The 25230-nt window shown below is 37.8% G+C and overlaps 1 protein-coding gene and 1 pseudogene across 15 annotated transcripts in view; both read right to left on the reverse strand.

Moving 5' to 3' along the window:
- RBMS3 (RNA binding motif single stranded interacting protein 3) overlaps positions 1-25230 on the reverse strand; it is an 830766-nt gene that overhangs the window by 687128 nt on the left and 118408 nt on the right. The window lies entirely within an intron of this gene.
- LOC113919147 lies at positions 9792-9892 on the reverse strand (annotated as a pseudogene).

The raw sequence follows: 25230 nt of genomic DNA on the forward strand, positions 1-25230 counted from the left end.
AAAATGTTTTCAAATGATTTTTTAAAAGGGCAATGCGGGAAAGCTCGAACAACCACATGTTCTGACTTTAATAAAAGTCACAACTGCAGGAACATTTACCTTATATCTAATTAGAACAAATCATCCCTAAGCCTCATTGAGCCCATATTTAGTCTGTCACAGACTTTTATTTTTTGAGGTAGTTGGAAATATTAGTTTTTGATTTATCATCTGCTTCCTCACAGCTGCAGAAAACAACAACAAAAGCAAAACACAATTAACGTGGATTTAAAAACAGACCACTTTTTCTTTCTTAAAAATATAGACACATGAGCGTCCTTACAAACTTTCTTTTATGATGGGTAGAAACAAAGTGCTAAATAAGGCAAAAGGTTACTTTAAGAAAATATTTAATCAAAACTAGGAATAGAAAATAATTCCAAGCAGACTAGCCTCCTAATTTTCTCATATGCTTGAAGACATCATTACTTCCAATCATGGAATGAATGAGAACGACTAAATTATATTTGCATTGCAAACAGGAACTGTGAAAGGCTTGGTTCATATCATGCTAATAAAAACAAGAAGATATGCAACAACTAGAATTCTCCTATCCGTATTATTAATGAGGACACTGGGAAGGAGTACATGCTAGGCGTCCGTTTTTGACATATTTGTTCTTATTTTCATTCCCACAATAACTCTCTAATATAGTCCCATTGCACAGATGAGGAAAATAAGACACAGAAGTGTGCAACTTGCTCAAGGTCATGGGGCTAGATACAAATCCAGGTCTTTCTGATGAAGCACTAAGCTCTTGACTGCCCTTTTATCATATTTCCTTGCTCCACTGGATTGGGGGTGGTTTTCCTCACATAAATTAAAACTAAATAAGGTTGTCAGGCTATCCTATGAAGAGCTGTCAGTTATGGCAAAGATCATAGCCTAGTTTCACCAAAATAACAAAGGCCACTGAGCCCCTCTGTTCTTATTCGACAGCTATGCAATGGAGACACGACTTAGGTGCATCACTCTTGGTTGAATATTTCAAGACTCATGCACCCCATTTACAGGGGAAAGTGCCAACAGAGGACAGGGGACTATTGCTAAATTGCCTTAAATGTAGCTTCATTACAAATTTAAGAGTTAAATTTTCCAATGGATTCAAAGTAGTTTTCTTTTGTTTTGATTGCCCTCTCTCCAATATGGTCGGTCTAGAGTTAAAAAAGCATGAGTGCATGAGAGCATGGAGCATAATTTTTTTTTAATGTATATTTTCTATGGAGCCCCATGACTTCTTTAGGTCATTAACCCCACACTGAATGTTACAGGTGCTGACACTGTGTTCTATCGCCATAGCTTCCTAATTGGGCAGACAACCTTAAGAGAGTCCTGAATGCCCATGGCCACTGACTATCTCACCTTCGGTCATAAGACTAAAGGAAATAATCTACCAGGTAGTGTCATTCCGTGACAGGGGCACACAACTGATTTAAAGATACACTAAATAACAGTTTGGGAGTTTGCCAAGACTGTTTTCCTTCTTTTCTCTCAGACACAAAAGTAGTATATGCAAATATTACTATACACATAGATTATATCCTCACATACATAAACACATCTTTTAAAGATTTTATTTATTTATTTTGAGAGAGAGAGAGAGCATGTGAGCATGAGTGGGGGTAGGGGCAGAGAGAGAAGGAGAGAGACTCTCAAGCGGACTCCAGGCTGAGCATGGAGCCCAATGTGGGGCTCAATTCCACAACGCTGAGATCATGGCCCAGCCCAAAATTAAGAACTGGACATTTAACCAACTGAGCCACCCAGACACTGCCACGTATACTAATTTAAGAGGATAACAACCAAATGGGGAAAAAAAAAAAAAGCACATGGTCACTGAGTAAAAAGTTATGTTCTCCTATTACTAAAATGTTTCAATATTTATTTCTTGTTACTGAAAATTTTCCATGTTTTAGAGAGTAGTTGAGAAAATAATAGTAAGTAAAATCATATGCTAGTCTACAAGGGTATGAAGTCATTGTAAAACAATGTCTTTATTTAATTATACTTTGAATTCTCATTTCAAAATCAGCCTGCTAATGATTGCAGAGACATGCAACATAAATACAACATCCTTATTTATTTTTCAGTGTTATCAATTATGTATTTGGAAAATAGGATTTTGTACTCACAAGAAATAGGGTATCAGATTTGTCTCATCATTGTTTTATTTATTCAATATTAATTGGAAAAAAACATTTATGGAGAATCAATTGTGTGCAGGGCATATGTACAAAGAGAGCACATAACTGGATGTTTCAGATATTCACTTAAAACATTTAGAACTGAAGAAGACATTGCCACCACAATGAGTGTGCTTTTAATTTCAGTCATAGCTTCTGGAACATTCAGGACCAGGCAAGTTGTCCTTGGTGCCCCTAGGCTAATTAGACATTACTTTCAGGTCAGCTTTCATTCTTGGAAAGATATTCACCTCTAAAATAAAGTATGTTTCTCAGTTAAGATGCCTAAGTATTTGAGAAATATTCCTAAATACTTGAGAAGCACACACACAGAACAGACTAGAAAACATGTTTCATTTGTGGATAAAGACCAAAGGGAAAGAGCAAAAGGAGTTGCGAGGATGATCATGACTGGTTCTTGTTTTGTCCCCAAATGTATCACTTCCTTTCTACCTTGCCATTGGTCCTTGCTTATTCTGATACTTACTGCTATGGGATAAAAATTTTATTGAACTTAAAAGAGACAAATCAGACAATGTTTTGGGAGCTGAGTTGAATAAACTGAAACAAAAGTGGCTAATCAAAGCGAACTGACCATAAGTACTTTACCACAAACATAGATGTGCGTAAGTCCTTTTATCAGTAAGAAGGCAGCAAGCAAACCACTGGACAGCTCTGGAAAAGAAGACACCACACAAGTTGCTTGTCAGGGGCTCTGATAACCAGGTATCCCCCCAAAGAATTCACAGTCCAGTTTGAGAAACAGACAAATTCTGTGATTGGAGGCAAGAGGCAATACATAACAGATGCTCTAATGGATGAACAAGCTGATTTCAGAAGGAACACAAGAGAGATGTAGCACTTGAGGAAAACACCAAAAAAAAAAAAAAAAAAAGAGACATTTGGGGTTTGACTACCAAGTAAACTTTGCCGTTTCAAGTGACTCAAAGCAGTATTTTGGAAAAGCCCCTTACAGTCTTGGAACAAAACTTGTGATTTCCAAGAGCGGATGAGATGTTTATCCTGGGAAAAGTTCTATGGAAAGAGGTTAGTTAACCACATGAGGCTAAGGAGTCTGACTGCCACATTCGAGGCAGATCACAGAACAAGCACTGGTGTCTTGAGTTTGGCTCCCTACAAGCGAAGTCCTAGATGAGGATGGGCAAGATTTATTAAAGAAGAGTTCCTGGGATAAACTGGTAAGGACCTTGGTTGGGGTGGTGGAGGGCGGGGGGGGGGGGGGCGGGGTGGAAGGAGCAGCATAACAGGAATGGGGTAAAAGCCAAGCAGGAGTAGTTTTTCTAGTGAAGTGCTATAGAGGGTAGCTTCAGTTTGATCCCACTAGGGAACTAGAGGCTGCAAGCTGCACGTTAGAGTTTATCCCAACCTAAGACAAAAGAGCTGGGCTTTCATACACACCAGAGAGGACATGAACTCTTAGGGACCTCAGCTTTCCAGCAGCCCAAGAGCAATCCTCTGAAGAAAGTCCCAAGTTCTTTGCCAGCACAAGCAAAGAATCCAGAGGCTGGGTATTAGGAGCTCAGAAATGGTCAAAGAAAGTCAAGGAGGTAACAGTGCCAACAATGGGTAGTGCACAGACTGATGAAAAATGGGTGAGGATGCTCCTCATCTAATCACCATCCCCCATTTTTTTTCTGGGTCAATTCTTGGACCACACTCTCCTAGGACAGGTCCAGCCAATGCCCTCATCCCCACACTAGCAAAAACATGCCAAGATAGCCCTCAAATCAAAGCATTAATCTAATGCTACAATTAGAGCACGTAGGAAGGGAAGAACACCACTGGCGGTGAAATCCATATGTCTGCAAAGCAATTTTATCCCAGTGGCACAAGCAATTCAATCACCACCCTGGTGCTGCAGATTTAATAGCTTAATTTTCTATGGACTGACAACGTCCATCCTAACAAGCCCCTTGCAGAATGCCTCAGGACAAGGCTGCACAACACATCATTTGGTGCTGTGTGCTTACATAATTATTCCTCCTCTAGAAGCATTTCACGGGGTGGTCAGGGAAGAATGAGTTAGCATGGGGAACTTAGGCACTGCTTCAATATTTAGAGAACATAAGGTATTATTATAGGATTAATAAGCAAGGCTAGTTCAGCAATAGGGAAGGCTGCCAAGGGAGGCTGTGGAATTGCTATCACTGGAGATAATGAAGGCTGAGAATAGATACCCACCCAGAATGGATTTTATAGACAATAAAAATCCATCCCACTATTCTAGAACAGGGGATGCACTAGCTGTTTCACTGTAGGACTCTTCCAGCCCAAATGATTTCATAAATTAGATGAAGCAGTTTAGCTTAAAATATTACTTATTAAGTATTACTTATTCCAAAGTGTATCCAGTACATGGGTGGTTGAATGCAGAAGCTATTGAGTGACAAACATAATTGGAATTACAAACCACACTGGCACCTATAAACAAACGCCCACTCTGAAAACAGGACAATGAGAATCCAGGAAGGCAGATTTTTACAGTGGAGAAATAGGGACCAAAATACCACATAGCGGTATACTTGAACTTCAGGTATTCAGGGCCCAAATAAGCAACAGTTCTAAGTGTTGAGTTGGTGCTTTGTTCAGACGCTGCTTAATGTCTATGGTGTGGAGACTTTGAGCGCTGAATGCCTAGTCTATTAGACGTCACTGAGGATGATGTGAATGTCACAAAGATTAGAATAGTTGCATAGGATGAATCGTTCTAGAAGTTGGAGGAATGAATACATTTTTAAAGTATCCTGTGAATGTGACAAAGGGTTCAAATTTTCTGATTCAATCATGATTTCTTTAGGTCAAGAACAACATTTTGAAATTTCCATGAGGGAGTAGAGGACCAGTTCATCAATCAGATGCTGGGTCTGTGCTTAATTAAGCATTATGCTTGCTCAAGGAATGGCACACTGAAACACTTAATTTTCTTTGGATTAGTGAATTGAGACAATGATAAATCTGCCTAGTCAATACTGTGCAGTGGCCTATGCACATACGCAGGGCAGAGGATAAGAGATTTCTCTAAACCTTGTCCAGTTTTCTACGATGCTAGTCTATGAATCAACTCTTAATATATTATTTCTTTTGGTTTCTTTTTTTTCTTTTCATTTCATTCTAAGTCTTTTTATAAATTCGTGGGGAATTAATTCATGGCTTTCACTGGATATACATTGGACACATACTGACTATAGAATCAGCCATGATTTTTAAATTTCAGATTCTGATATTAGAACAACACCAATTAAATTACTGGGACCTCTGAGGCACCTGCCCATCCAAATTTTAATTATACCATGAGCTCGGGAGAATTGTATATACATCTTAAAGCCCTTATGCTTACATTTGTATGTGGTTCATGAAGATGTGGGTATGCCAAAGACCTAAAACCAGAAAGGGTTCTTTTCTCTTAAAAATCTGGAGAAATTTTAATTGAATTATATATAGAAAATATATATAATATGTTGTGGAATTAGAAACCAAAAACACCTGGGGTGCCTGTGTGGCTCCATCCTTAAGCATCTGCCTTCGGCTCAGGTCATGATACCGGGGTCCTGGGATCGAGCCCCGCATCAGGCTCCCTGCTCCGTGGGAAGCCTGCTTCTCCCTCTCCCACTCCCCCTGCTTGTGTTCCCTCTCTCGCTGTGTCTCTCTCTGTCAAATAAATAAAATCTAAAAAAAAAAAAGAAAGAAAGAAAGAAGAAAGAAAGAAAGAAAGAAAGAAAGAAAGAAAGAAAGAAAGAAAGAAAGAAAGAAAGAAAGAAAGAAAGAGAAAGAAAGAAAGGAAGAAAGGAAGAAAGAGAAAAAACCAAAAACACCCATGTTACCTATATACTGGCAGTGAATTTACTTTTCTGAATAATGTAATAACATTGATTTGAATTTCAGAAAATTGATAAAATCATAATCTAGTATACATTTAATAAAGATACCCAGAATGCTCACCTCTAGCTGAAAATTAGTATTTTGTGATCTAAACGGTCGTACATTTTTAAAAAAACATTTATTAAGTGTCTATTACATGCAAAACCCTATATTAGGAACTAATGACACAGTAGTGAGTTGAAGACTATCCTCAGCTTGATGGGGCTTTTGTATTAGTGAGGAATGAAGACTAATGAAATAATCATATAAAGAAATGTGAACTTGAAATTGTGACAAGGAAGCAGTGCTTTGAGCACCTACACAGGAGGATCTGACCCAGGCAAGGAGGCCAGGGAAGGGGTGGGTGAAGAAAGGAGGGCTGAATTGAGATTAGAAAGATAAACAGAAGCTAATGTAGTGAGGAAAGGAGAGAGTACTTTTTAGGCCATGGGGCATTAGCTGCCAACAAACTTACCCAGAGGCTGGGGAAAATAAGGACATATTCCAGAGTTTTTAAGTCATTAACTATTATTATGTGATCTGTGGAAAGCAACAGATCAACACTAATTCTGGGATGAATTGGGTGGTGGGGAATGGTACAATTTAAAAGGAATTATATAATACTAAATATACATATATTTATATTTAGTAACTACATATATATATATGTTGTTTAACCTTGTGTAAGCTTTATTTTTTCACTTTAGCTTATACACATTTATGATGAACAGAGATCTAGCACTTCTAACAAATAATCACTACTTCATGGTTCTTAAAGACTTCATTTCAACCTTCAGTCATGCCCACTGTCACATACTCCTAGTTTCGGTGGAAAATTTGCTCATTTCTTAAATCCAATGGACAATAGCCAAAGATTTTATAGTAGGACTAAACCATTTGAATGTGCTGCATTGTTTGAATGGAGGGGCACTCTTTGAAAAGAGTTGAAGGGCACTGCATTGTATAGGGCCATTAGCAAGACATACTGATGTTATAATAGACTAAACCAGAGTAGGTCCCACTAAGTTAGCACACTGCTAAATGATACCATTTTCTTCTCTTCTTTGGTCATGAATAATCATTTATTGATAAAAGAAGAAGGAAAACACTCAACAAGTAAGATGCAGGGACTGATATTGCATTCTCTTATCCTCTAAAAAGCACTCCAAAGTGATGAATAACAGTTCCCTAGTGCTAATTGGTTCTGCTTCTCTGGAGAACCCTGGCTAATACAGGATGAATTCACTCAGGAGTAACATGACCCAAACTGCCTTGTAGAAAGATAAATTTGGTGTCAATGAGGACGTTAGACCCAAAAGGAAAGCCTGGAATTCAGAGTGACTTCTTGGAAGAATACTATAATCTCAGTAATAGATCATGAGGGCTTAATCTACAGCTATGTGCAAAATTAATAAAGTTGGGATGGAAAGGTAATTCAGGAATAGAATTGTCACATCTCATGGTACTACCCAGGTGGCCCAGGTAAATGAATAAAAGCAGACTCCACGGGTTTCAAGAGCACAGAAGAGAAATGTAGTAATACTTAAGGGCATAAGAGCTCAGGCAAACCCGTAATGGAGTTTTGATGCCTTAATGAAGGTAAACATTCTATTAAAATATATGAAGTTGCCAATATCCAAGGGTTTTGTTGTTGTTGTTGTTGTTGTTCATGAAAATGATAATTTTACATGGTTCAAACCATAAGCAACTATGTGTTGTGTGTATATGTGAGAAGGACACCCATGGGTTTGGACCAATATACCCAGTTGTGCGAATTCTTTGTACATTTTTTAACACTTAATATGTCAGTAGTTTTCTTTCACCTGAAACTTACTTTGACTTCTGAGGATGACATTACTATATTTAATTTTTTGGATAAATAATATATTAACATGTTTTTTAAATTTAGTAAATACAAAAAGATATGGCAATGAAATCTCTTCTCACTATTCCTCAGTCTACCCGTCCCCTGACACCCATGAGCAACTCCCTGTGTTTCCTATACAAATTTCTTTGTGTGTTTACTAGTTATAATAAACAAGCAAAAAATAGAATCTTATTCACCCACCCTCCATGCACACACCACTTTTTTTTTTTCCACGAACGGAAATATAAAGTACAAATTGTTCTGCCCTTTGCTTTTTTCTACCTAATAAAATGTCTTGGAGATGTTTCCAAATTAATACATAGTGTGCTTCCCAATTATTGTCTATAGCTGCATAGTGTTCCGTTATATGGACATGCCATAGTTTAGTCAACATGTCCCTACTGATGAACATTTGAGTTGTTCACAAACTGCTGTTATTAAAAGCAATGCTGCAATCCATAATTATTGGCACATATCCTTTCAACTGTGTGCAAAGGATCTGCATGTGTGGGATAAATCCTCATAAGTTGGGATCCAGTTTTCATAACAGAAAAGAAATAAAAGTAGAAGAAAAATAATAACAGAGACTTTTCAAAAAAAAAAGGAAAGGAAAAGAAGGAAATAATGTGAAAAAGGCAGGCAGGCAGACTAGGAAAGGGTAAAAGAAGGAAGGAATGAGAAGTGAGGAAAAGGGGAGGAGAAAAGAATTAAGAGAGGGAAAAGCTCTTGACCTCTGCAAGATGGTGTGAGGGAAGTGATTAACCCGTAGTGCAGGGGTGGGAGGCATCAGGAGAGGGCACGTGGGAAAGGCAGGGAGCTCCACAATGCTGGCAGAACATCACAAGGAAGTGACTCTTCCTGTCCAAACAATCCTACCCACTACAGCAACACAGGAGAGATAAGTTCCGAGGCTAAAAATACAGCACATGGAGGCAGACATCTCTGAACAGAGCCCAGGATGTGGCCATTCCAGGTTATCTAGCAAGTGAGCCACAGAGGGAAGCCATGAGTCTTGAAAAAGAACCAACTACGTATAAAGACCTGGTGCTTGAGGCAAACGTAAACCTTATCAGTCAAAACCATGCATCATCTATGAATAGTTGTAAGGCCTTAACTATAAGAAGCTCACAAGAGCCCTGCAAATTGAAAAGGGACAGACAAGGGATCCAAGAAAGAAGAATCCAGACCAGATCAAAATGCTGTGCCTCCCTGCTGTGCCACAGTGACTGATGGTTCCAACGCGGTCCCTCCTGAGGGAAACGAAAGGTGGAAGTCAGTGTTCATAAAGTTCATTTAAGTCCACCACATAGTAGAATCCATGTTACTCCCACTCCAGTGAGTTTCTTTGCCCTCTTAATAAAGTCCAGAGTTGAAAATAAAAACAAAAATAAAAAAAAATAAAATCTCTGAGTCTTGTGAAAGATAGTGATTTATCTTGCAGTGAATTTATTCCCACATGGAGTGGGCGAATCCAAGGAAACAGACCCCATTTCAGAGCCCTGTTTGAACAAGGGTAATACCTGACTGGGTGTGCCATTTTACTGGCTTCACTAGTGCTTTCCAAAAAATGCCTACAACTGCATAATGTCTGAAGAAGCTTCTTTTATGCCTGAAATTGTTGCTATGCTTAAATGCAAGTCATGGGGGAAATGATAAAAAGGGTGTGAAAGTCATTAAGAGATATTAAATAGGTGATTTTAAAAATTTCATCTAGAACGTATACACCTGAGAAGAACACATTTCAGAAGAGGAGAGAGAAAGAAAGGAGCCAAGAACACAACAGACATGTTACATATGGCCTCTGACTTTTGTTTCTTTCAACTGTTAATTTCACCCGATCTACTGGAGCTAAACATGAATTTTAGGTCATGTTTATGTAGATCAGATACTACACTTGATCTGAGCCAAAAGGCCAAGAAGTGATTAGGTCATATAAAGATGAGGATCATGTAAATAATGCAGAAGACTGAAATCTCAGCATTTCCCACCTTCCACTTACCCTAGTCACAAGTTGACAGTTATCAACACTGCTTTGTCCCCAAATTCAAAAGATTAAAGGAAAAATATGAGCTAGTGGATAGCTTTGGTTTTTGGTCTGTTTTTTGGTTTGTTTTGTTTTTTACTACGATAGAGATAATTCAGCAAGTGTAAATTCTATTGTGTTATGTGCTCCTGTTACAAAAATCAACTTTATATGAGAAAAATAGACTGAAGTATATTTCAATTTTCATTTGGAAAAAATAATTTAGATACAAACGAGACTTCTATACTCATGGTAATCACTGATGGATGTAGGACATCTGATATCAGGGCAGCACCCTCAGATTCTACAAGTGACATTCTGTCTGAGCCTCGTTCTTTCTTGACTTGCTCTTGACATTAACAGCACCAACTTCTGCTCAGTTCCAAAGGATGAGCCTAGAATATGATGTTCTCCATGGCGATGCCAAGTCCAGTTCTTGTCACACTGTATGCACTCAGCTAACATCTATTAGGCAAATAAATGACTTCTAGCAAGAAGCATCAGAAACATAATTTTCAAACAATGGGCTGCTCCAGAGTTCTAAGCATCCCCACAAATTCTCTACACTATCCATTTAATGGCAAAGGGGTGCTACTGTATTGAAGTAAGTGGCTAAAGAGCTTATGGCAATCATTTATAAACCCTCTCTGTGGTTTGGGGTTTAAGTACCTTCTAATGCTCACAGAAATTAACCCCAAGGAGCTATCTACAAATCTTTTGCATATAGTGGGGTTTCCTTACATGACATATTTCCTAAAATAGAAAAACCAGTAGCTGGAGTGTGGCCATTGTTTCTTCCACATATGAAAAATGATTAGCATGGCAACTGACTTGATCTAAACTAGGTAGTTTAAGAGAACTGTAGTCAAGAATAGCAAGACTAAGATTTTCTATTCATAAAGTGAACTCCTTCTATTCACCAGTTCTACTTGAATGTTAAAGAATGAACCTTTTAATCATGTCTATGCCATGTGGAGTCTTACATTGGGTAATAAAGGTTCCAGAATATTACTGCTTTTTAAAGCATCCAATGTGATTATAGCTTAATTAGAATTCATATATTTTTATGTAAATAAAGAAAACTTCTGAGTAAATTAAAAGCAAAGAAATAGAAAACATTTCCACTAGATTAGAAACATTTTAACTTCTCGTATCCTTAGTGCTTTGTATGATGTCTGGTTCTTGGTACGGATACAGTAAATGCTGGTTGACCCAAAAAAGGAAAGAGGTAGGAAAAAAGGAAAGGAAGGAAGTAGAAAAGAAGAGAAAAGAACTCTTTACAGGGGGGGTATCCTGCAGAAAATTCTAGAAAACTCTAACCATAGTGCCTGGAGATACCACTGTTAATTATTTTTCCACTTTCTTATCATGTGTTCCTGGGCTGTCTTGTCATTATAGCCACTATTGGAATCTTTTATAATGTCTAATTTCTAAAAATCCCTAAAATGCAAATAAAATAATGTAGTAAGCAGTTTTTCTTCTTAAAAGGAAAACACTTAGAACCACTACATGCTACTGAGTAAAGGGGCATAGCAGTCAGAAGAGAAGGGACAAATGACAGGCTCCAGTTCCTAAGCTGAACACCTCTAGCCAGCTTGGTGGCTTTAACCTTCGTAAGTGTATAAATGGCTTTCATTTTGAGTCATGTAACTGATTATTTATATCCACGATGGAGCGCCAGTTAAAAGGCAGGAAGCATATGGAGCACTGATGTTGAAATACAATTTGCGTTCATCTTACATAATACATCAAGATGACTCTAGCATTTCATAGTCAACTGTAAGAAGAAAAAAACATGCACGTTGACATATTTCCAATTTGGGTCTTCACATATAAGGGATAAAAAGCTGTATTCACCAGCAACATGCAACAATTAGAGAAAGCTCACAACCTGAAATTCATACCTTATTTCATCACTTAGAAACAACTTCTAGAAATTATAAAATTCAGCCACACAAAACACACTGTAATCAGAAATCTTCCTGTGGTCAAATTATTATTATATCTTTTATATTTTTCCATATACATTTCTCAAAAATTTAACTTTGAGGTAAATTACAGGTTTATCATTTGTTAAAAGGGAAAGAGTAAAAATTTGTCTTGCTATTTCATTTTATTATACACCAGATAATAATGTAAAAATAATTATTTTAATCCCTAAGGAAGTTCTTAGGATCATATATTTCAATGAAAAAGGGCTACTATATTATAAAAAATTGGGGAACATTTGTCTGGTACAATAAAATACTTGATGCAAAGGGAGTATTTGGAGGCTATTTAGGTTGTAAATGAAGGAAAAACTCTAGAGAATTCTGTCTTCAGATTCCTGCCCCATGACATGAATAGGAGATCATTTGTTTCCTAAATTGGCTAAGTCTTTTAAATCTTAACTCAATCATTTCCTTAAAACTTTCTGTTACTGCAGCTCAGAAGACAAAGCTCAAAGACTTTCCCAAGATCTTGGAAATAAAAACAATGGAGACAAGATCCATATCCCATCCTCTCTGACTTCAAAGTCTATTCCTTTCAATATGCCACATTCTATTTACCTCACCTTTCTGGGAAAGGGTATTTTAATCTGGCATTTCAGTATCTCTTAGTAGCTTTCCATTAAAAAAAAAACTGTATTTATTCAAACTCTTAATTCATAACTAAAAACAATATCCTTTCTCCAATGCATTTCCGACAACTCCCAAGTTGCCTGAATAGCAAAGCCATGACATTGCTAATAAGTAGCTAACATAAAATAGAAAATCAACCTGCTTGCAAATGCTTCTTGTAAAAATATTTGTCTGTAAGTGAATAAAATTCCCTCTGATTATTATCTCCAGGGATCAAGCATCTCCAAGTGATGCATGGTCTATCTGCAAATTTTTCTCTGTGATAGCATAAATGTCTCCATTTATGCACCTTAGAATGTTTCTAAGGAAGATTATCCAGTTTATTAAACAATGAACGGCTCCTTTCACCTTTGGAGAGAACTTTTTTTTTTTTTTATGAAATTCCCTGAGACCATTTGCAAGGAGTTTGGTTTTTAAGAGTTAAAATAAAACCAGGCATTCTGAACCTCTCAGAGAATTCAATTTATAAAATCCTCCTATTTTGTAGAACCTCTGCCCCTTCCCATCCAGTCAATTGTGTTCTCACCGAAAAGTAACCCTGCATCTTATGTAAAGGTGATCTAGATAGACGACTGGCTGTCTCACATGAGGAAGCACAATCCATGGACTTAGAGGAAAGGTCTTGATGAAATAAGTCAGTTGCTTCCTTTTACATAGTAGGGACAGAAAGTTCAGAAAGCTCAGAGAGGCTGACTGACTTGAGTAAAATCTCAAAGACTATTCTGGTCAATACCAGGTTTAAAACCTGAAATCTGAGGCTCCAGAATCTCAAAACAGATTCTTTTTTTAATTTTTACCATGTGCTTGCCAGAATATTCGTGCAGGAAGGTCAAGCAGAAAGGGTTTTATGGGGAGAGGGCGTTAACTGGCCGAGTCATCACCTGCCCTACCTCCCTGACAGCACCTCTGCCTCTTCATACATAGTGGAAAACTAGTATAAGTCAAAGGAAAATTGGTCATAAGAACTAGTAAGCAGGGCTGAGCAGGCTCCCAGAACTCAAGAGGGAAAATACAATTGAAATGAGACAAAGAAGAAGATATTCTCTTAGCGGTTGGTATATGAATTCCATTCAGGGAGACAGGCCTGCCTTTACTTTGAAGGTCATTCCCCAAACCCACATCGAATGCTCCCAACGAAGCAAGGGAAGGGTTTTGTGGCTGTGTCATGGAGTCACCATAATGCCCGAATGCTAGGGATGGGCAGGGTGAATCCTCCCTTAACCTACACCCCTTTGTTTCAAATTATAGTGTCATATGCTCAGCTTAGCTTCTTTTGGGATCTGGCCTCTGGCTTTACCCTTAACTTCCATACCTACAACCTACACCTCAGCTCCCTTCAAGCTATGCTGAAATATTTGTCATGACTCAAATACCTGGTGCTGGTTCATGTCTCCTTGACTTTTTACAGGTTACAATGCTGTCTCATTGCTTCTTTAACTAGCAATCCCACCTGTTCTTCAAAATTCAGTCTAAATATGGGTTCCTCCAGGGGATTTTCCCTGAATCTGATTTTTGATGCCCTTATGCTCTCCCAGCATTCTGTTCATGCTTCTATTATAGCACTGATAAAAATGTAATGTAATCATTGATTTGCATATTTATTACTTACTATAAGCCTCTGGAGGTCTGGGATCTTGTCTCACTCAACTTTGTATCCCTGGCACGTAGCACACTACCTGGCCCACAGTTCACACTCGATAAATGATAAATATGTGAATAAAATAATGACATGCCAATAGACAGAAGTTATCCTATGCTTGCCTACATTGGTTGTGACTTTGGGCAAATCACAAATGCTATCTGATCACCCAAAGGTAATCGCTCAGAAGTAATTGTTAATCAGTGTCAGGGGACAACATATTTCATGGAAAGGAGCTCCTGGATTTGATGAGTTAAAACAATGAGGACCTTGCAGTTTGAGGGCTTTAAAAAAGTGAGATATCAGCCGGCTGATACATAAGGTCATCCACTTTTCTTATGCAATATGTGTCTACTACGAATGCTTACAGTACCCAGGGTAGGACCTGTGGCACTTCTGTGTGACATCATTTCAACTCACAACTGATGCCCAAGGGAGCTTAGTTCTTATATTCCTAGTTCACAAGATTCCTGACCACCTATTTTAAAAACCTAAGAAAAAGCTCAATTAAGCCATGAGTGATCATTTTAAGCTGGGTACTGCATAAAATGCAAACTTTTCTCTGAAACATAGTAAAGATACCAAATTGTTATGAATGTCACCAATGCCTGGTTTTTCTAGTTGGATTGACAGGAACAGAAGAAAAAAACAGGAAATTAATACCAAAGACTTTCAGGACAATACTAAAGTGTTTAACAGGATCCCACATGGGGTAATTTGATCTCTCCCATTATTATCTTGTATGAACCTACAAATCAGAACAGGAAGAGGAATTCTTGAAAAAAAATAACTAAGATGAAATTAGATATTGTATTCATCACTGTAATTCAACTATAAAGAAGTTAAACCTGCCCTGTAAACTCCAGATAAAAGGCTCATAACTCATTTCCACTGGAGGGTAATAAGACAAGCTGTTCTTTCCATAAGTGGATGGAACAAGTGTAGTCTTGTAAGAAGAAAACTGAAGGTGAGTAAAACATTCTTCTGTTACCTCTGGAAGATGAACTATGTAGTTTAAGTGATGTGACATCACTGTATTCTTTGACCTTTTATAGTCAGGAGGGAGAAGTATTCCTTCTCAAATCTTCAGACTGCAAATATATAATCCCTTTCGCATTGTATAATTTGTTACATTTCTTAATTATCATGTCTAGTTACCTTTATTTTCATGTATCTGTGTGTGTATTTTAGATATTTATTGATTCTTGTCTTTTCTTTGCAAATAATAATAGCTTATATATGTTTTGCCTCTGTGGCTTCTGAATGGTTGTAAATTCATTATCCATTCCTTAGCCTGTCACGCTAAGGATAGATTGAGTGAGACTTTCACTATAGAAGAGTTAAAGCTCATTGGTTCAGATAAAGACTAAAACCAGAGAAAGATACCAAACAAAACTCATCATGCTACTACAGATCTCCTAAAGAATATCCCATTCAGGGCACATAATGAAATATAAGGATAAAAAATTTTTAAATTTCTTTCATCAGATTGTGCTTGCTTTCTGAATATGTCATTGTTCAGACCTATCATAGCTTAGTTTTGTTAAGCTGAAAACAAATTAGCAACCCACATAAACCTTTTAGACAAGAATAAATGTCACAGTACTCAAACTCGATAGGTTTTCCTTTAGATCTATCATATTTTGATCTAGGACTTTTTCGTATTGGACTGAGTTTCTTCTGAACTCTTTTTACCTCTAAAAAACATCTGGGGAAAAAAAAGAGTGAATTTCAAAGAATAAACTAAATCTGGTCATGAGTAAGGGAATGATAAAAGTGTAAAACTGCACACCAAATTAGTCTTAGACAAATTTTATTTTGGTATGTCAATATATCCAGTATTTATTATTCATATTCGGATCACTAAAATTTCTACGGATGAGTAATAATGGTATTAGTATTTTTCACTCATTCAACATATGTCTCTTGAGTCCATAGAAATTAAAGTTTAAACCACATGGCCACTTACGCAAGCCTCATTTCCAAGAAGCAGATGGTTCAGAATAGAAGATTTTAAAAGTTCACCATAACTGTTAAATAGTGTAGCTCAAAATACAGTGGTCAGTAAAATACAGCCCAGAGGCTGGCTACCTATTTTTATAAATGTAATTTTATCAGGATACAGCTGTGGCCATTTGTTTAGGCATTATCTATGGCTGCTTTTACATTACAAGAGCAGAGTTGAGAGCAGTAGAAAGTCTACATCCATCACATCCAAAATTTTATCTAGTCCTTTACAGAAAAGTTGACCCCTGGTGAAGGTGATTATAACGACCACAACAAGTTCAGATGAAATGACAAGACAGTGCATAAGAGGATTACCTCCTTCTTTACCAGGGAGGTATCATTTGAGATGAGCCTTGAATTAGGGTGAGGATTTTGACCAACAGAATCACTGCAAGTAGCAATCTCAATAAAAGAGTCAGGTGAAAGACATACACAAAAGATACATAGTTAAAATATCAATATATAATGCAAGCAAAAAAAATCAATATATAGTTGTACAGTTTGGTTAGATGAGGAGCTACAGGTAGTAAATTCTAATGGAAGTCATCTTTCTGTATCCAGCTCATTCACACGAGCGCAGACATACCAGGCGTTTATGGCTAAAGTCAGTGGTCATGGCACCTTTCCTGAGGGGAGGTCACCAGTTCTTAAATAGTGTGAATATCACTCCTGGTTGTACATATCAAAACCTATAAGATGCAGGGAGCAGAGTATTCAAAGAAAAATCTATAGTTCAAAATCAATGTGTGATAAATAACATAAAAGATACAGCGTTCAGCTCAATAAGCTAGAAAAAGAACATCAAAACAAACCCAAAGGACCCTCATACATTGTGGGAAAGTAAACTGATAGAAATTTATCAATGATGGTGCCAGAGGTTGGGGGGAGGGGAGTGCATTTACGCTGATCCATAGGAACGTAAGTGTCCCTTTGACTCAGCAATTCTACTCTCAAAATTGGATTCCATGGACATGCTCCTACACGTGGAGCAAAATATAGTGACCAGTGTGTTCACTGCAATGTTTGTATAATCAAAATTGGAAACAATCTTTTTGTTCACCAAGTTCAATGCCTAACAGTACCTCATGATTCTAATATACTGTAAAGTTGAGGAAATAATTATGTAGATCCACATGCTCTTACAAAAGAAACAGATACTGATAATTTCGTAGGGAAATTAAGTTATTGAGCAATATCTATAGCCTTACCACAATTTTCTTAAAAATTATACTTTTGGGGCACCTGGGTGGCTCAGTTGGTTAAGTGGCCAAGTCTTGATTTCAGCTCAGGTCATAATCTCAGGGTCATGAGATCGAGCCCAGCATCAGGCTCTGAGCTGGGTGTGGAGACTGCTTGGGATTCTCTCTCTCCCTCTCCCTCTACCCCTCCTACCCCCTGCTCATGCTTTCTCTCTCTTTAAAAAAAATACACACACACACACACACACACACACACACGCTTTTGGGGGAACCTGGGTGGCTCAATCAGTTAAGCATCAGACTTTTGGTTTCAGCTCAGGTAATGATCTCAGGGTCATGAGATCAAGCCTCATATGGAGCTCCACTCAGCTTTGGAGTCTGCTCGTCTGTCTCCCTCCCCCTCTGCCCCTCCCCTGCTCTCTCTCAAATAAATAAATAAAATCTCTTAAAAATTATATTTTTGTATATATGTGTAACTAAATGTGTGTGTGTGCATATGAAAGGAAGAAAGAAATATGATGATGAAGTTTAGAAGTATATAACAAAGTGTTAAGAATGGTTGACCATAAACAATGCAAAATAGCGAAAGCAATCTTGAGTGAAAAGAAGAAAGCTGGAGGCATCACAGTACCTGATTTCAAAATATACTGCAAAGCTATGGTAACTAAAACACCATTGTTCTGTCATAAAAGCAGACATATAGATGGATGGCACAAAATTGAAAGCCCAGAAATAAATTTACCCATTTATGGTCAACTGATCTTTGACAAAAGTACCAAGAACACACAATGGAGAAAGGATAGTCTCTTCAATAAATGGTGCTGGGGAAAATGTAAAATAGATCCTTATACCTCACAAGATATACACAAATCAAAAATGGACTGAAAACTTAAATTTAAGTTCTGAAAATTATGCTACTAGTAGAAAATATAGGGAAAAACTTCTTGACATTGTTCTGGGAAAAGATTTGTTTTGGATATAATCCCAAAAGCATATGCACAAACACAAAAGTAGAAAAGTGGATTGCATCAAACTTTTAACTTTTGCACAGCAAAGAAAGCAACAGAGTGAAGGGGCAACTTACAGAATGGGAGAAACTGTTTGCAAATCACATATCTGATAAGGGGTTAATATCCAAAATATATAAGAAACTCGAGTAGCTCAAATAGCAAGTAACTTTATTAAAAAATAGGCAAAGCACCTGAATAGATATTTATCAAAAGAAGACATGCATATGACCAAAAGATATATGAAAAATACTCAACATTATTAATCATCAGAGAAAGGCAAATCAAAACCACAGTGAGATATCACCTCAAGATAACCAGTAGTGGTGAGGATGTGGATAAGAGGGAACTCTTGTACATTGTTGGTAGGAATGCAAATTAGTATAGCCTTTATTGAAAACATATAGAGGTTCCTGAAAAAATTAAAAATAGAACTCCCCTATGATCCAGCAATCCCATTTCTGGGTATATATCCAATCAATCAATCAATCAATCAATTTGGTATTTTTTTATAATTTTTCTATTTGAGTATAGTTGACACATAATGTTGCATTAGTTTCAGGTGTACAACATAGGGATTTCACATCTCTATACATATAAGCTATGCTTTGCTCACCACGAGTGCAGATATCATCTGTCACCATACAACACTATCACAATATTGCCAATTATATTCCCTATGCTGTACCTTTTATTCTCATGACTTATTCATTCCATGTGCACTCCCATGTCCATTGCAGAATTATTCACAATAACCATGATACGACTAAGTGACCATAGACAGATGAATGGACAAAGAAAATATGGTATATGTATATATACATATGTATATATACATATATGTATATATACATATGTGTATATACATATATGTATATATACATACATACAATAAAATATTATTCAGACTTACAAAAGAAGGGAATTCTGTCATTTGCAACAACATGGATGAAGCTGGAGGACATTATGCCAAGTGAAATAAGCCAAATACTTATTTGAAAGATAAGAAAGATCATTATATGATCTCACCTATATGTGGAACCTAAAAAAGTCAAATTCCTAGAAGCAAAAGTAGAATGGTGGTTTCCAGGGCTGGGAAGGGGCGGGAGGGGGGAGTGGAATAAGAAAATACTGGTCAAAGAGTATAAAGTTTTGATTATGCAGGATGGATAAATTCTGGAGATCTCATGTACAGCATGGTGATGACAGTTAATACTGTATTGTATACTTAAAATTTGTTGGGAATAAATATTAAACTGTTCTCACCACACACACACACACACACACACACACACACACACACACAATTATAACTATGTGAGGTGGTGGATATGTTAATTAGCTTGATTGTGGTAATCATTTCATAATGTATATGTGTATCAAAATATCATTTTGTACACTGCAAATAAAAACTTTTGTCAATTATAGTTCAACAGGCTGGGGGTAAAAAGAGTGGTTGAACTTTGGGTAGTAGAATTGGAGTGAGGAGCATTTTGACATTTTATTCTATATATTTCTTTTTTTTTAATTTCATTTTATTATGTTACGTTAATCACCATACATTACATCATTAGTTTTTGATGTAGTGTTCCATGATTCATTGTTTGCGTATAACACCCAGTGCTCCATTCAATACGTGCCCTCTTTAATACCCATCACCAGGCTAACCCCTCCTCCCACCCCCCTCCCCTCTAGAACCCTCATTATATATTTCTGTTTGATTTCTTTTCAACCAGGATATTACTCTTAAGTAAGACAGACAAACAACACTATGAAGAACATCCGTGAACATAAACCTCTCTAGATAGAGGATAATTAGATGAAAGCTTATGAACCCTTTAAGGTTATCAGTAAATAATGCCTTATTGTTTTTCAATAGTATCAACAGAGTCTAATTTATATGTTTTCTTGTTCAAGTCAAATTTCAAGTTCCATTCCAGCAAGAGCTATGATTAGATCAGGAATGGCCATGCTCCTCGGCCTCAAACCTTCGGACTATAAATATCCAAGCTTTCTCTTTGTGATTGCAGGCATTCAGAATTTTTCCTAATCCTGGATTCCCCAAAGTCCAATGAGATAAATGAGGATTTATCTCAAATGAGGATCCAGTGAATGCTCTTTTGGCATATTCCTTACTGATTTCATATGCTAGCTATTAGCATCACTTTACCACGCAAAGCATATGCCTTTTATTTTCAGTGGCACTTTAGGAAAGAGCAACTCTAATTCAGAAAAATTCATGTTTGATACATGAAGTTAGGTATAAAATAATTCCTCCAGTTCATAAAAATCATTTTGAGATAAAGCTTGAGATGTGAATTCAAAGTTGAGGTCCCTGACAAGCAGCTCCCCGGCAGTCTTTGAAGATACCGAGTCTGGTTCCCCCCACCCCTATGAAGCTTGGGGAGAAAGCAGAATACAGTGCTGAAACACAAGGTGGCTATAACTAAACCAGGGTCCAGACTCTGCTCTCCTGACTCTTAAGTAACAACAGCTTTCTCCTCCCGATACCTTTCATGAACCTCATCCTGTACCATAGTGCTGGAAATCATGGACCCCGGAGCCCCATTAACTCCGTAAGTCTCCTCCCTTCTGGCTCTGTGATCTTAAAAAAGCTACTTAAACACTCTGTATCTCAATCTCCTCATTTGTAAAATGAGGATATTAAAAGGATAGTAAACCCTTGTCATATCTTTTTAAATAGGATCTAAATACTCAATCCCATAAAATATGAGAATGGATTATTATGAGATTAATGAAATGACCAGAGTCAGCTGGCTGGCTGAGAATTCCAAGGATCCCAGAGACAACTGCCACTTATACTATATCTGAATCTGCAGGGTACAGGGTCATGGGATTTTGCCACAAAGTTACTATGAGGACTCAGTTAATATGTAAAATATCTAGAACAGAGTCTGGCATAAAGTCGACCATCTATATAATGGTGGCTGTTATCACTCTGACTGCTTCTGTCTCTACTGCGACCACAACACGCCACTGTTGCACCACTACAAAATGGTTAAAGCCAAAGGTAGAGAATTTGCCAATGACCAAGCAGCTAGAGGATAATAAGAAGTAACAGCAAGGCGATTTCCACATATTTGTTCGAGGGTAATCCCTTTAGGTTGTACTGACTACTCTCTACTCATTGTGAATTTTCCCTTTGCCAGAAGCTGTCAACAAATAAACCCTGGGAGGGAACAGGCCCAAAACGTGAGGCTGGCATTCAAAAGAGGTTGGACTTATATTAAGCATGCTGTCCATCTCTAAATCTATCACCTGCTTGGGACACACTGCTCACTCTAAAGGCAAAAGCTTTGTCCAGCAGGCATCATGCCATTTTAGCAAAATATCATCAACCTGAAGTTTATGTACCATAAGCTATAGAATATTATTCCTATGAAGGAGCTTTAGGATTCCTGAGGGGAGAAAAGTATTGCATGTGGCTAGCAAATTTGAGCAGTGGCAGTGGTTCACTTCATCCTTATTAATGCCATGACATTTAACGTGACACTGTTGAAAGTAAATCATGTCATCCCAGACACCCGTGACCTGTTCCTCAACCTTTCTTGTTCAAGGCAGGAGTCCCAGACTGGAATTTGGAAAAGCCGGCCACCCAGAGCTTTCATGCCCATGGACATGAAAATGAGTCTTGGCAAATCTAGCTGTTGTGGAATTAACTTCATTTCTCTACTGGACGTGGTAGCTTCATAATACAATGGCAGAAAGAGAAAGACATCAGGGCTGAGGGCAGTAAGGGTTTATACGTGTTTCCTACTTCTGTCTTGTTGTGCACTAAACAAGACCAGATGTTTCAACAAAGAAATGAAACCAAAGTCACACTGTGTTTGATTTGTGGGACCACCCTTACTTGAAATGCCAGCTCATCATTCCAAGGTTTGAAAACTGATGTGCATGACAAGCGAGATAAGAAATGTTGAACATTCCTTCAAAAAAGTAATTAATTATACGACCCACAGATGGTAAGAAAATGCCTTCCAGGTCGGCATTGAGAAATGCAGAGATTATTTGCCAAAGGGTTAGAACCAGGGCAGATTCTCGCATCCCTCCCATGCCTCTGTCCTGAAACCATGGGGAGGGTGAGAATGGCACTGAAGGAACGGTGAGGTTAAGGGGAAAAGCAGAACCAAACCCACGAGAGCCAAGAGACAGAGTGAACAGATCAAAGGCAAGGGATTTGGGGATTATCTGGAGTGTCCATGGTTCCCAGGGAATAGCAGTTCGGCAAAAGGTCAATACAGGGAGTCACAGCAATGCACGTTTAATTTATGGGAATTCAACTCTGTGCTTGTAGATGTGCTGACTTGGGGGAAAGATAAAGAGAGGGAAGGGAAAGGGAGAAGAGGGAGAGAAAAGGGGGAAAGAGAGAGAGAGAGACGGAGGGACAGAAATAGAGACATGCTGATACACAGGGAAAGAGATGGAAAAGACAGACACACACAAACGCAGACAGAGTTAGAGAAGAAGAAAAAGAAAACAATGAGAAAAACTAGTGATTTAAATTTGTAGTCACTTACTATGGTCATCATTATTCCACTGATGAATTTATAACAGAGGGTGAGCTCTAGTCAATTCTAGATTTTCAAACTGTTGAAATCCAAATTTGCCTTTCCCTGCTCATTCCTAGTTAATTTATGTCTCTGTGTCCGTGAACCTCTTGCTAAGCTCAGAGTAGTTCAAGTGCTTAAAAATAAAGCACATATTCCAAAAAAAAAAAAAAGTAGTTTGTTGTGGGTTTTTCTTTTTTCTCTCTTTTGACTCCTAAATACAAGTTAATTATCTTATGTTCAACCAAGGAAATAGCATGCTGGAGAGGAAAAAAAATAATAATAACTGGTTTGGATTTTAAATTCCTGATAATCGCTTTATAATTAAGAATGTTAACGGTGGAGGTATTATTTTGCAGAAGACTATATGGTCACAAAGTTTGGGAAGTGGTGGGTTCATTAAATTTAAACAAGTTTCCTACCTTCAGATTTTCTTAAACCTGTAAATGTTTAACATAGGCATTGGGTTATCTACAATGTAGACACACAATGCAGCTTTTCCCAAACTGACTTGATCAGAGAGTCATTCCTTTCTCAAAATACACCTCACAGCACAATGCATCCTAGAACTTTAGAAATCTTGCAACCAATTCAAGCCCTCCCATTTCTCCTATTCATGTCTTCTGCTAGCCAAGTGTATATGCCATCAGCAAGCAAATCTCCCAAATGTAGGTTTTATTGCAGTCTGTCCATGCTTATTACTCTATAGTGGTTTCCTGTTGTCTACAACTGTGATACTCAAACTTTCCCCAAACATTTGGATTAAATGGCCACCCCAGGCATGCATGCCATATTTATTTTCTGGCTTCACATATCTCCTGGCACGATACCGAATTCCTTTGGTGGTTTGTCTATCATGATAGGAGACACACATTTGGAATATCAAGTACTTCTTCCCCAATCAATCTGGCAGTCGGTGCCCATTACAATCAGATCTCAGCCCATTTTTCTGTCCTGTGTCCTTCCCTTCTTGATGCCTACAGAAACTGTTATTATATTCTTCAGACCCAGACTGATCAGAGATCTCAATTTCAATTAGGAGAAGAGACATATTAGAGAACTGGAGAATGATATTCTCCTGCCACAGATCTCTAGACATAATAAGAAAACCTAACAAACACACCTCGAATTAGTTTGCACATAAAAGATAATGTCTAGCTTTGCTTATTAGCTCTGTTTATCAACCAGCACCATACCCAGCAGCCCCATTAACCTACAAATCAGGGATATGATGTGAAAGGGAATGACTATGTCTTGGACCACAGAAAAGGCAGCACTCAGGAGTGATAACACAGTGGCAGGACTGGATATATAATATCAGACACAGATTTGGACTCATTGGGAGTTGCCTCCTGTAAACTGAAAGGTTTTGTGTTTTGTTTTGGTTTGTTTTGCCGTACTCTTATCTAACAACAAAAACTTAATAGAGATAAAACACTAGTTAATCTGCACAAGAAAGACAGAATAACACATGACGAGCAGAGCCAAAAACATGAATAAATATGGCAGATGCTGCCCCCCAAAGTGCCACGCAACTTAAGTTTTCATTCCATCAGTTTACCCCCTGGAGTCCATCCTAAGTGACTTTTCCCTCCAGCTTTAGCCTAATAACAATGAGGGAAGGTGGGGCTGGAAGGAATGACTCCTGTGCTTTCCTTTGTTTCATGTTCCCAGGAAGAGAAAATCTTCCCGTAAAACCAACCAAACAAATAAATCTTAATGTTAGAATGTTTACACGCAAATATGGTTTATAGGCCTCTCATTCTCCACCGTGGTCTTTAGAATTTCACTAAAAATCAAAGCTTTTGAAAAAAAATACATTTGAGAATTTCAGTGGAAAGCATCCAATCCCACGGCGTGCATTTCCTGTGCATTTAATAATAGTTTCCTCGGTTCCAAAATTCCTTAATTATTGGAACTATAAAGCATGAAGTTCTACTAGGAAGAAAAATTTGCCTTTGCCTCTCCAGATTTGACCTCTCCCAGGCCCCCCCTGGCTCACTAACAGAAGAAGACCTACTTTATTGAGATTAAAGCGTGCAGACATGATCCATTTCTACTTCATCTCAACGCAAAGTTGATCTTTGCCCTCATCGGCCCTTTTTTTCCTCCTTTCTTGTAGGAAGAAGTGGTTATGGATTAGGGTTTCCAAGGCCAATTGTCTCACCTGTACCCATGATCTGTTCAATATCTGCCGC

Source organism: Zalophus californianus, chromosome 1 (genome assembly GCF_009762305.2).
Source record: "Zalophus californianus isolate mZalCal1 chromosome 1, mZalCal1.pri.v2, whole genome shotgun sequence".
Lineage (NCBI taxonomy): Eukaryota > Metazoa > Chordata > Mammalia > Carnivora > Otariidae > Zalophus > Zalophus californianus.